General features: G+C 49.7%; 1 non-coding gene across 1 annotated transcript; it reads left to right on the top strand.

Annotated features, from left to right (window-relative positions):
• The first annotated feature begins 5605 nt into the window (after positions 1-5605).
• Positions 5606-5808, top strand: LOC118669535. The gene has a single exon (XR_004972009.1). It is a non-coding gene; the product is annotated as a small nucleolar RNA SNORA74 (small nucleolar RNA).
• Positions 5809-9348: the final 3540 nt, after the last annotated feature.

Genomic DNA, 9348 nt, shown 5'->3' with positions numbered 1-9348 from the left:
CTCCATGGAGTGAGCATGGTAGGGACCACAGGGACCGGCCATGGAGGGGAATGGGAAGGGTTATAGGGAACCCCCCCTTTGAGAGGCAGGGCATGGGGGAGAGAGCACTCTCCATAAAGTGGGGACAGGGGACCCTCCATGGAGGGAAAAGACTGGAGAAGGGGGTTCCTCCATGAAAGAAAAGGGTCAGGAGGATAGAAACCCCCCTTTTGGGGGGAAAGAGCAGGCACAGAGCACCCTCCATAGAGTGGGAACAAGGGCCATGCCATGGAGGGGACAAGGAGGGGTATAGGGAACCCTCTATGACTAGTCTCCAGTCCCCACTCGATGGAGGGCACCCTCTCCCTCTCCCAGGTTCCTTGTACCCTTGCCCATTCACTACTATGGATGGTCCCGTTTCCCCCTTTTCCTGACCCTCCATGGAAGGTCCCCTGGGACATGGGCAGGGGATCAAAGAACCCCCTTTGAGGATACAGGCATGGAGGTGGGGGGAGACAATCCTCATGGAAGGGGGATAGGGGACCCTCCATGTAGGGGACAAGAGGGGGGAAAGAGGACCTTCCCTGGAGGAGAAACAGCAGGGGGTCAGGGAACCTCACTTTGAGGGGTCAGAACAGAGGGGACAGGGGACCCTCCATGGAGGAAGAAGGGCAAGAAGGGCAATGCCATGCTCCATGCATGGAGGCTGCCCTCTCCTCTCTTCCTGGGGGTGTGGGACAGGAGCATAGGGCACACCTCATTTCAGGGCCAGGAAAGGGAGAACAAGGGAATATCCATGGAGTGAGCATGGTAGGGACCACAGGGGCCCTCCATGGAGGGGAATGGGCAGGGATATAGGAATCCCCCCTTTGAGGGGGTAGAGCAGGAGGGGAGGGGGCACCCTCCATGAAGTGGGGACAGAGGACCCTCCATGGACAGACCAGACAGAAGGGAAGTGGACCCTCCATGAAGGAGAATGGTCAGGGGGATAGGTATCCCCCTCCCCCCTTTGAGGGGAAAGAGCAGGCAGAAAGCACCCTCCATAGAGTGGGAACAAGGGACATGCCATGGAGGGGACAAGGAGGGGAGAGAGGGGACCCTCCACGACTAGTCCCCTGTCCCCACTCCTTGGAGGGTATCCCCTCCCTCTCCCTGGCCCCTCAAAGGGAGGTTCCTTGTACCCTTGCTCATTCACTGCCATGGAGAGTCCCCTTTCCTCCTTGTCCTGTCCTTCCACGGAGGGTCCCCTGGGACATGGGCAGGGGATCAAAGAACCTCCCTTTGAGGGAACAGGCATGGAGCGGGTATAGGGGACCCTCCGTGCATGGGACAGCGGGGGGGGGGGGGGAGAGGACTGTCCCTGGAGGGGAAAGGGCAGGGGGACAAGGAGCCTCGCTTTGAGGGTCAGAGCATGGGGGATAGGGACCCTCCATGGAGGAAGAAGGGCAATGCCATGCTCCCCCCATGGAGGCTGCCCTCTCCCCTCTGCCTGGGGGGGTTGGGAAAGGGTGTAGAGCACCCCTCATTTCAGGGGGCAGGAAAGGTAGAAAAAGGGAATCTCCATGGTAGGAATCACAGAGACCCTCCATGAAGGGGAATGGGCAGGGGGATAGGGACGCCTCCTTTGAGGGACAGGGCAATGGGGAGAGAGCATTCTCCATGAAGTGGGGAAAGGGGACCCACCATGGAGGGACAAGAAGGGGAGTTAGGGGACCTTCCATAATGGTGAATGGGCAAGGGTAAAAGGAACCCCCTTTTGAGAAGACAGAGCAGGGGGAGGGGGCACCCTCCATGGAGTGGTGACAAGGGACTCTCAATGGAGGGGACAGGGCAGAAGAAAGGTGATTCTCCCTGGAGAGGAGTGGGCAGAGGGTTAGGTATTCCCCCCTTTGAGGGGACGGGGCAGGATGGAGGGGGCACCCTCCATATGGAGTGGGACAAGGGACTCTCAATGGAGGGGACAGGGCTGGGGAAAGGGGCCTCTTCTTAAAGAGGAATGGGCAGGGGGATAGGGATCCCTCTTTGAGGGGACAGGGCAGGAGGGAGGGGGCACCCTCCTTGGGGTGGGGACAGGAAAACCATCATGGAGGGTCCCCTATCTCCTCTGTTTTCCCCTCCATGGTGTGATCCCTGACCCTACTCTATGGAGGGTGCTCTCCCCCCTTCCCTGCCCCTCAAAGGGGGAACTCTATCCCCTGACCATTCCCCTCCATGGAGAGGACCCTTTGCCCCCTGCCTTGTACCTCCACTAAGGGTCCCCTGTCCCCAGTCCATGAAGGGTGCCCCTTCTCTACTGCCCTGTCTCCTCAAAGGGGGGGATCCCTATTCCCCTGCCCTTTCTCCTTCATGCAGCATCATCTTTCCCTCCTCCCAGTCCTCTCCATTGAGGGTGTTCTGTCTCCACTCCATGGAGGGTTTCCCCTCCCCCTCCCCTGGCTCCTCAAAGGGGGGTTCTTTGTATCCCTGCCCATTTACTGCCATGGAGGGTCCCCTTTCCCCCTGTCCTGCCCCTCCATGGACGGTCCCCTGGGACATGGGCAGTCCCTTTTTCCTTTTTCCCTGCCCCCTTCCCAGGGTCCCATGTCCCACCTGTCCACTGACCCCTCCCGTGGTCCCCTGTCACCCCTGCCCTACTTTGTGATGACAGGGCAGGGGAGGGTCAGAGCAAGGGAGAAAGGGTACTCTTTCCAGAGAGGGAAATGGGCAGGGGTACAAAGATCTCCTCAAAGAGGTGATTCTCTATCCCCCTGCTCATACCCCATGTCCCTTCAAAGGTGGGGGGTTCCTTGTACCCCTGCTCATTCACCACCATGGAATGTCCTCTGTCTCCCCTCCGGGTCCCATCCATGGAGGGTCTCCTTTACCCCGGGCCCTATCCTTCCAAGGTGGGTCCTCCTGTCCTCATTCCATGTAGTTTACCCCCTTCAACCCCGTCCTGCCCATCAAAGGGGAGGTTCCTGGTACCCCTGCCCATTCATCTCAATGGAGAGGAAAGGGAAGGGTTGAGAGAACACCTTCCATGGAGGGAAATGGGCAGGGGAGAGGGAACCCCACCCCTAGAGGGCAGGACAGAGGAGGAGGGGCACCCTCCATGGAGAGTTAGGGAAAGGGAGAAAGGGGACCCTTCATGGAGGGGAATGGGCAGGGGTATAGGGATGCCTCTTTGATGGGATAGGGCAGAGGGGAGACAGCACATTCCATGGATTGGTTACAGGGAACTCTCCATGGAGGGGCTAGTACAGGGGGCATAGGGGATTCTACATGGAGGGGAAATGGCAGGGGTACAAAGAAACCCCCTTTTAGGGGACAGGACAGGGAAAGAGGCACCCTCCATGGAGTGGAGACAGGGCAGAGAGGGGAGGGCACCCTCCTTGGAGGAAGAAGGGCAAGAAAAACAATGTCCTGCTCCCTCCATGGAGGGTGCCTCTACCCTCTGCCTGTGGAGGAAAATGAGCAGAGGGATAGGGCACCCCACCTTTTGAGGGGTCAGGAAAGGGTGAACAAAGGATTCTCCATGGATGGAGCAGTGCAGGGAGCACAGGGACCCTCCATGCAAGGGACAGAGTAGAGGAAACAGGGAACCATCCATGGAGAATGGGCAGGGGACAAAGAACCCCCATTTGAAGGGGCAGAGAAGGGGTGCCAGGGGGACCATGACAGGGGTGTCCTGTCCCCCTGCACTTTCCCCTCCATGGATGGTTCCCTGTCCTCCATGTCTTGCTCCTGCCATGGACAGTCCATTTCACCCTCTCCTTGCCCCCTCAAAGGGGGGATCCCTATCCCTCTGCCCATTTCCTCCACAGAAGGTCTGCTCTCCCCACTCCATGGAGGGGTCCCTCTCTCCCGGTTCTGTCCCCTCAGGGCGGTGTGGATAGGGGACTCTCCATTGAAGCAACAGGGCAGGGAAAAAGAAGACCCTTCGTGGCTGTGTCTAGGCAGGGAGGACAGTGGACCCTGCGTGGTAAGGACAGGGGGCCATCCATGGATGGGATAGGGCAGAAGGGCCAGGGCAAAAGGGACAGGAGGTGGGGACACTGACCTCTCCATGGATAATTCCCTGTCCTTACCAAGAAGGGTCCACTGTCCCCCATGCCCTGTCACAGCCTCGAAGGGTCTTCCTTTTTTTATTTTTTTAAGGGGAGAATGATGATTTTTATTTTTTTATATATATATTGATTTTTTACAGAGAGGAAGGGAGAGGGATAGAGAGTTAGAAAAATCGATGAGAGAGAAACATCGATCAGCTGCCTCCTGCACACTCCCTACTGGGGATGTGGCCTCAACAAAGGTACATGCCCTTGACTGGAATCTGACCTGGGACCCTTGAGTCCACAGGCTGACGCTCAGTCCACTGAGCCAAACCGGTTAGGGCAGAGGTCTTCCTTTCCTTGTTCTGTTGCTTCAGTGGAAAGTCCCCTATCCACTCTTCTGCATCCCTGCCCCTTCCCAAGGTCTCCTGTCCCCACTGCCCACCCCCTCTCATGGTGCCCTGTCCCCCTGCCCTGCCTTCCCATGGAGGGGCCCCTGTCTCCCCTGCTCTGACCACTCTGTGGTTGGTCCCCTTGCCCCTCTGCCTTTTCCCTCCATGGAGGGTCTTCTGTTTCCCTGTCCTGACCCCTCACTCACAGGCATCTGAGGGGCATATGCTCTGGTCTGTCCAGTGTTCATCTCTCCTGCCTCCAGGCTGTGGCTACTGTCTGTACCTGAAGCACATTCTCACCCTCTTCATCTGTCTAAATCCTACCTGAGCCCTCAAGACACATCTCAAATATCATTTCAAATGTCAAATCACAAGCAGGGGAAGGGAGGTGGGGGTGGGGGATAAAAGGTGGGCGGTAGGGGGTGGGGGTGGGGGCTGGTGGGTGGTGGGTGGGGGCTGTGTGATATGGGGTGTGGGATGTGGGGTGGCAGGTGGGAGTAGGGGGTAAGAGGGGTATGGGGGAGAGGGGTAGTATTGGGGTGTAGGGGCAGGCTGGTGGAAGGTTGCGGGTGAGGACTGGGGGTGTGGCGTGTGGGTAGCAGGAGGGGCTAGTGGGTTTGGGATGGCAGCTGAGTGCTGGGGGTGTTGGGTGTGGGGTGGCAGGTGGGTGCTGGGGGTATTGGGTGTGGGATGGCAGGTGGGGGTGGCATGTTGGAGTGGTGATCGGGTTGGCGGGTGAAGGGTGAGTGGAGGAAGAAGAGGGCATAGGGGCGATTAATGGTGATGGAAGGAGACTTGACTTGAAGGCAGTGAGCACACAATGCGATATACAAATGATGCATTGTAGAATGGCACACCTGACCTATGCAATTTTATTAATGAATGTCACCCAAATAAGTTTGATTAAAATAAATAAAAAGTGGGTCTATTGAAGGTGATTAGGTTATGAGGGTCGAGCCCTCATGAATTTCATTATTACCCTTTTAAAAGATTCCCCATGCTATACTTATCAGGGGATCACTCTATATGTTATATTAATGTCAAACCACTATTATATACATTTGAAACTAATATTGAATGTCATCTCTAATTGAAAAAAATTAAAGTAGTAAAATAATTTTAAATAAAAATAAAAATGCAAATCAGAGTGATCTTTAAAAAATATAAATCAGATCAGTACACTCGGTGCCTAAAAGCCTTAAGCGCTCCAGCAGGGGTCAGCTCTCCAGACAGAATCATGCCTGTGAGGGTGTTATACTGCTGGGAGAGGAATGCCCTGTCTTCTTCCTCCAGTTGCCCCCTTCACTGTTCTGGTGACATGTGGCACTGGTACAGGGCAGAACTGTGCTTCCATGAGAGTGAGCTAAGCATCACTTTGGTTGCTTTGTTCTAGTGAAGGTGCAGACACAGAAAAAACATTTTAAAAAATCGTAATGGTTCTAATAGCATTTCAACCCACCCAAGGGCCGTTTATCTGCCCTTTCCTGCACCCAGCCAGCCTGGCTCACCCAGCTTGAGGAAGGAAGGCAGGAATGGTGCTGCCCATGCAGCCAGTGAACATGCATCTGGCCAGACATCTGAAGAGAACTGCAGTTATCTTAGGATGAAAATGGAGGGATGCATCTGTGAGGATCAGGTACACACCAGAGGACTAAACTTTTTGTGACACAGTGATGGGATCAGAGCTGCAGGACATCACCACCATCTCACTCTCCCACTGCATCCCAGGGGACCATGAACCACCCACAATAAGAAGCAGCTCCATGGCCTCGGACAACCCACTGACCCTCTGCAAAGCACTTGAGCTCACATGGCTGATCTCAGAAATCTTATGAATCCCAGAAATCTTAAACCCTACGAAGTAGCCTGTTTTGACATTTTAGTTCTACTCCTACAAAGAAAGCCAGGCCTGGGTCTTTTGTAGCCTTCTCAGAGGTGTGCGAGACCCAGTAGGTGGAAGCTAGACCTGGTATACCCTGGAACATTTGCTGAGTGCCCTCAAACCCAGCACAGACAACAAGTTTGAACCTGCATCAATCTGGTGAACACCGCTCACTCTACCTGAGAACTCACTGAGAAGTTACCTCATGCTACTTGAATACCTCCAGAGACTCTTTCAGTGACTGAGCTTAACAGGCACATGGCAGATGCAGGCAGGCAGAGGCAGATATCAGGGGTGTCTTGGGACTTTTGATGAACTTCCCCCAGTCCCACTGCAGGTAAAAGTCAGCCTTGGTGCACTGCTTGGACTTTCTGAACTCACTCTGACCCAGCAGAGGCAGCCACAAACTGCAAATTGCTTTGCAGCTCCAAATAGAATGCCCAGGGCCAGTCACAAGAAGCATCTGAAATTGGCCGGCACCAGAATCCCTCCCAGGACAAACACACAGTGGCCAACTTTAGATGACATCAGAGCATGATCCAATTAGCTTAATATGCAGCATGTCCAAAGAGAGAGCTTGGCAGGCACCAGAACAGGATGAGACCACTTCAGCTCCATGTGGTCAGCACCTGAACAGCAGCTCATACAATGTGAGGTCAGGGTTGATCCTCACAGTCAGCCAGCCTGAAGGTCAACCATGAATAGGCCAATAGCATTGTGGACTCAACGACAACAGGAGGGCCCACATAACACACACAAGGGAGATTCCTATAACACTCAGCTCTGGAAAAAAGAAGACAGTGCCACTAGGTCTCACAGGACACCTACTACATAAGCCCACACTGCCAAGATTGGGCGTCTAATAGTGCAATACATAGAAACAAACACACAGAGACAGCCAAAATGGGTAGACAAAGAAACATGCCCCAAATTAAAGCACAGAAGACACCTTAAAAAAAAAAATGGCTAAATGAAGTAGAGGCAAGCAACAACAGACACAGCATTAAAGAAGAAAATAATTATAAGGGTTCTAAAGGAACTTAAGAATGGATGAAATCAGTGTGAACTTCAATAAAGAGATGGTAAGCATGAAAATGAACATATAAGCCATAAAAAAACAAGTTAGAAGTAAAGGATACAATGTCTGAAATGAAGAATACACTAGAAGAAATAGGCAACTGGATGAAGCAGAAGATCAAATCAGTGATTTGGCAGACGGGAGCAGAAGACAATGAGAGCAGCAAAAATAAAAAATAAAATTAATTGAGGACTGTTTCAGGGATCTTTGGGACAACATGAATCCTAAGAACATGAATTGCATCAAAGAAGTACAAGAAAGAGAAAATAAAGAGCAGCAGATGGAGACCCTATGAAAATAAATAATGACAGAAACTTCCCTAACCTGGTGAAGGAAAAAGACAAGTCCAAGAAGCACAGAGAGTCCCAAACAAGATGAACCCAAAAAGGCTCACACCAAAACACATCATAATTAAAATGGCAAAGATTAAAAACAAAGAGAAAATCTTAAAAGCAGAAAGAGAAAGGTACTTAGTTACGTACAAGGGAGCTCCCATAAGAGTGTCAACTAATTTGTCAACAGAAATATTGCAGGCTAGAAAGGATTGGCACGAAATATTCAAAGTGATGTAAAGCAAGGAACTACAATTAAGACTACTCTGCCTAGCAAGGCTATCATTTAAAATTGACAGAGAAATAAAGAGCTTCCCAGACAACCAAAAGCTAAAGAAGCTCATTATCACCAAACCAGTATTTCAAGAATTGTTAAAGCATCAAGAAGAAGGGGAAAAAATAGGAACATAGTTAAAAGAATAGAATGGCAAAATATACATACCTATCAATAATCACTTTAAATGTAAATGGCTCCCATGTTCCAATTAAAAAACATGGTAACTGAATGGGTAAGAAAACAAGACCTACCTCAGAATGGAGTATACAAACTAAAAGTAAAGGGGAGGAAAAATATATTTCATGCAAATGAGAATGAAAAAAAAAATACTGGGGTAGCAATACCTATATGTGACAAAACAGACTTAGAACAAAGACTGTCTTAAGAGACAAAGAAGGACCCTACATAATGATAAAGGGAGCAATCCAAGAAGAGGATATACCCCTTTAAACATTTATGTCCCTGACATAGGAGCACCTAAATATATAAAGAAAATCTTGATGGATGTAAAGGGAGAGATTGACAGCAATAGGGGATCATAATACCCCACTGACATCAATGGATATATATGCCAGACAGAAAATCTAAAAGGAAATAGTGACCTGAAATGACATACTAGATCAGGTAGATTTAATTGGTATCTGCAGAGCATTTCACTGCAAAGCAGCAGAATATACATTTTCAAACGCACATGGAATATTTTCTAGGATAGACCACATGTTAGAACACAAAACATGTCTCAATAAATTTAAGAAGATTGAAATTATATCATAAATGTTCTCTAACCATAATGACATAAAACTAGAAATCAATCAGAAGAAAAAAAAACTGGTATACAGGTGATATATTATAGAATTGTACACACCTAAAACCTGTCATCCCAATAAATTCAACAAAGAAGAAAAAAAACAATGAGAAGCAAAACAAACAAACAAACAATTCCGGCGATGGATAGTGGTGATCGTTCCACAACATCAATGTATTTAATACAGCTGAATTGTATATTTAAATGTGGTTAAAATTGTATATCTTACATTATATGCATTTTGCCATAATAAAAGTTATTATTTATAAGATAAAAAAAGAAGAAAATGTAAAGCACACAAAGCCATAAAGACTAAATAACATGTAACTGATGAATGGGTTAACAATGAGATCAAAAAAGAAATCAAAAGATAACTTGAAACAAATGAAAATGGGAACCAAACGATCCAAAATCTATTGGACACAGCAAAAGTAGTTCTAAGAAGGAAATTTCAAAACATTACAGGCCTACCTCAAAAACAAGAAAAATCTCAAATAAATAATCTAACTTTACACTTAGAGGAACTAGAAAAGAGAAAAACAAACAGCTCAAAATGAGAACAAAGGAAATAATTA

The sequence above is a fragment of the Myotis myotis genome, unplaced genomic scaffold (genome assembly GCF_014108235.1).
Source record: "Myotis myotis isolate mMyoMyo1 unplaced genomic scaffold, mMyoMyo1.p scaffold_m19_p_14, whole genome shotgun sequence".
NCBI lineage: Eukaryota > Metazoa > Chordata > Mammalia > Chiroptera > Vespertilionidae > Myotis > Myotis myotis.
Note: the sequence above shows the minus strand (reverse complement) of the source record. Positions and strands in the feature narration are given on the sequence as shown.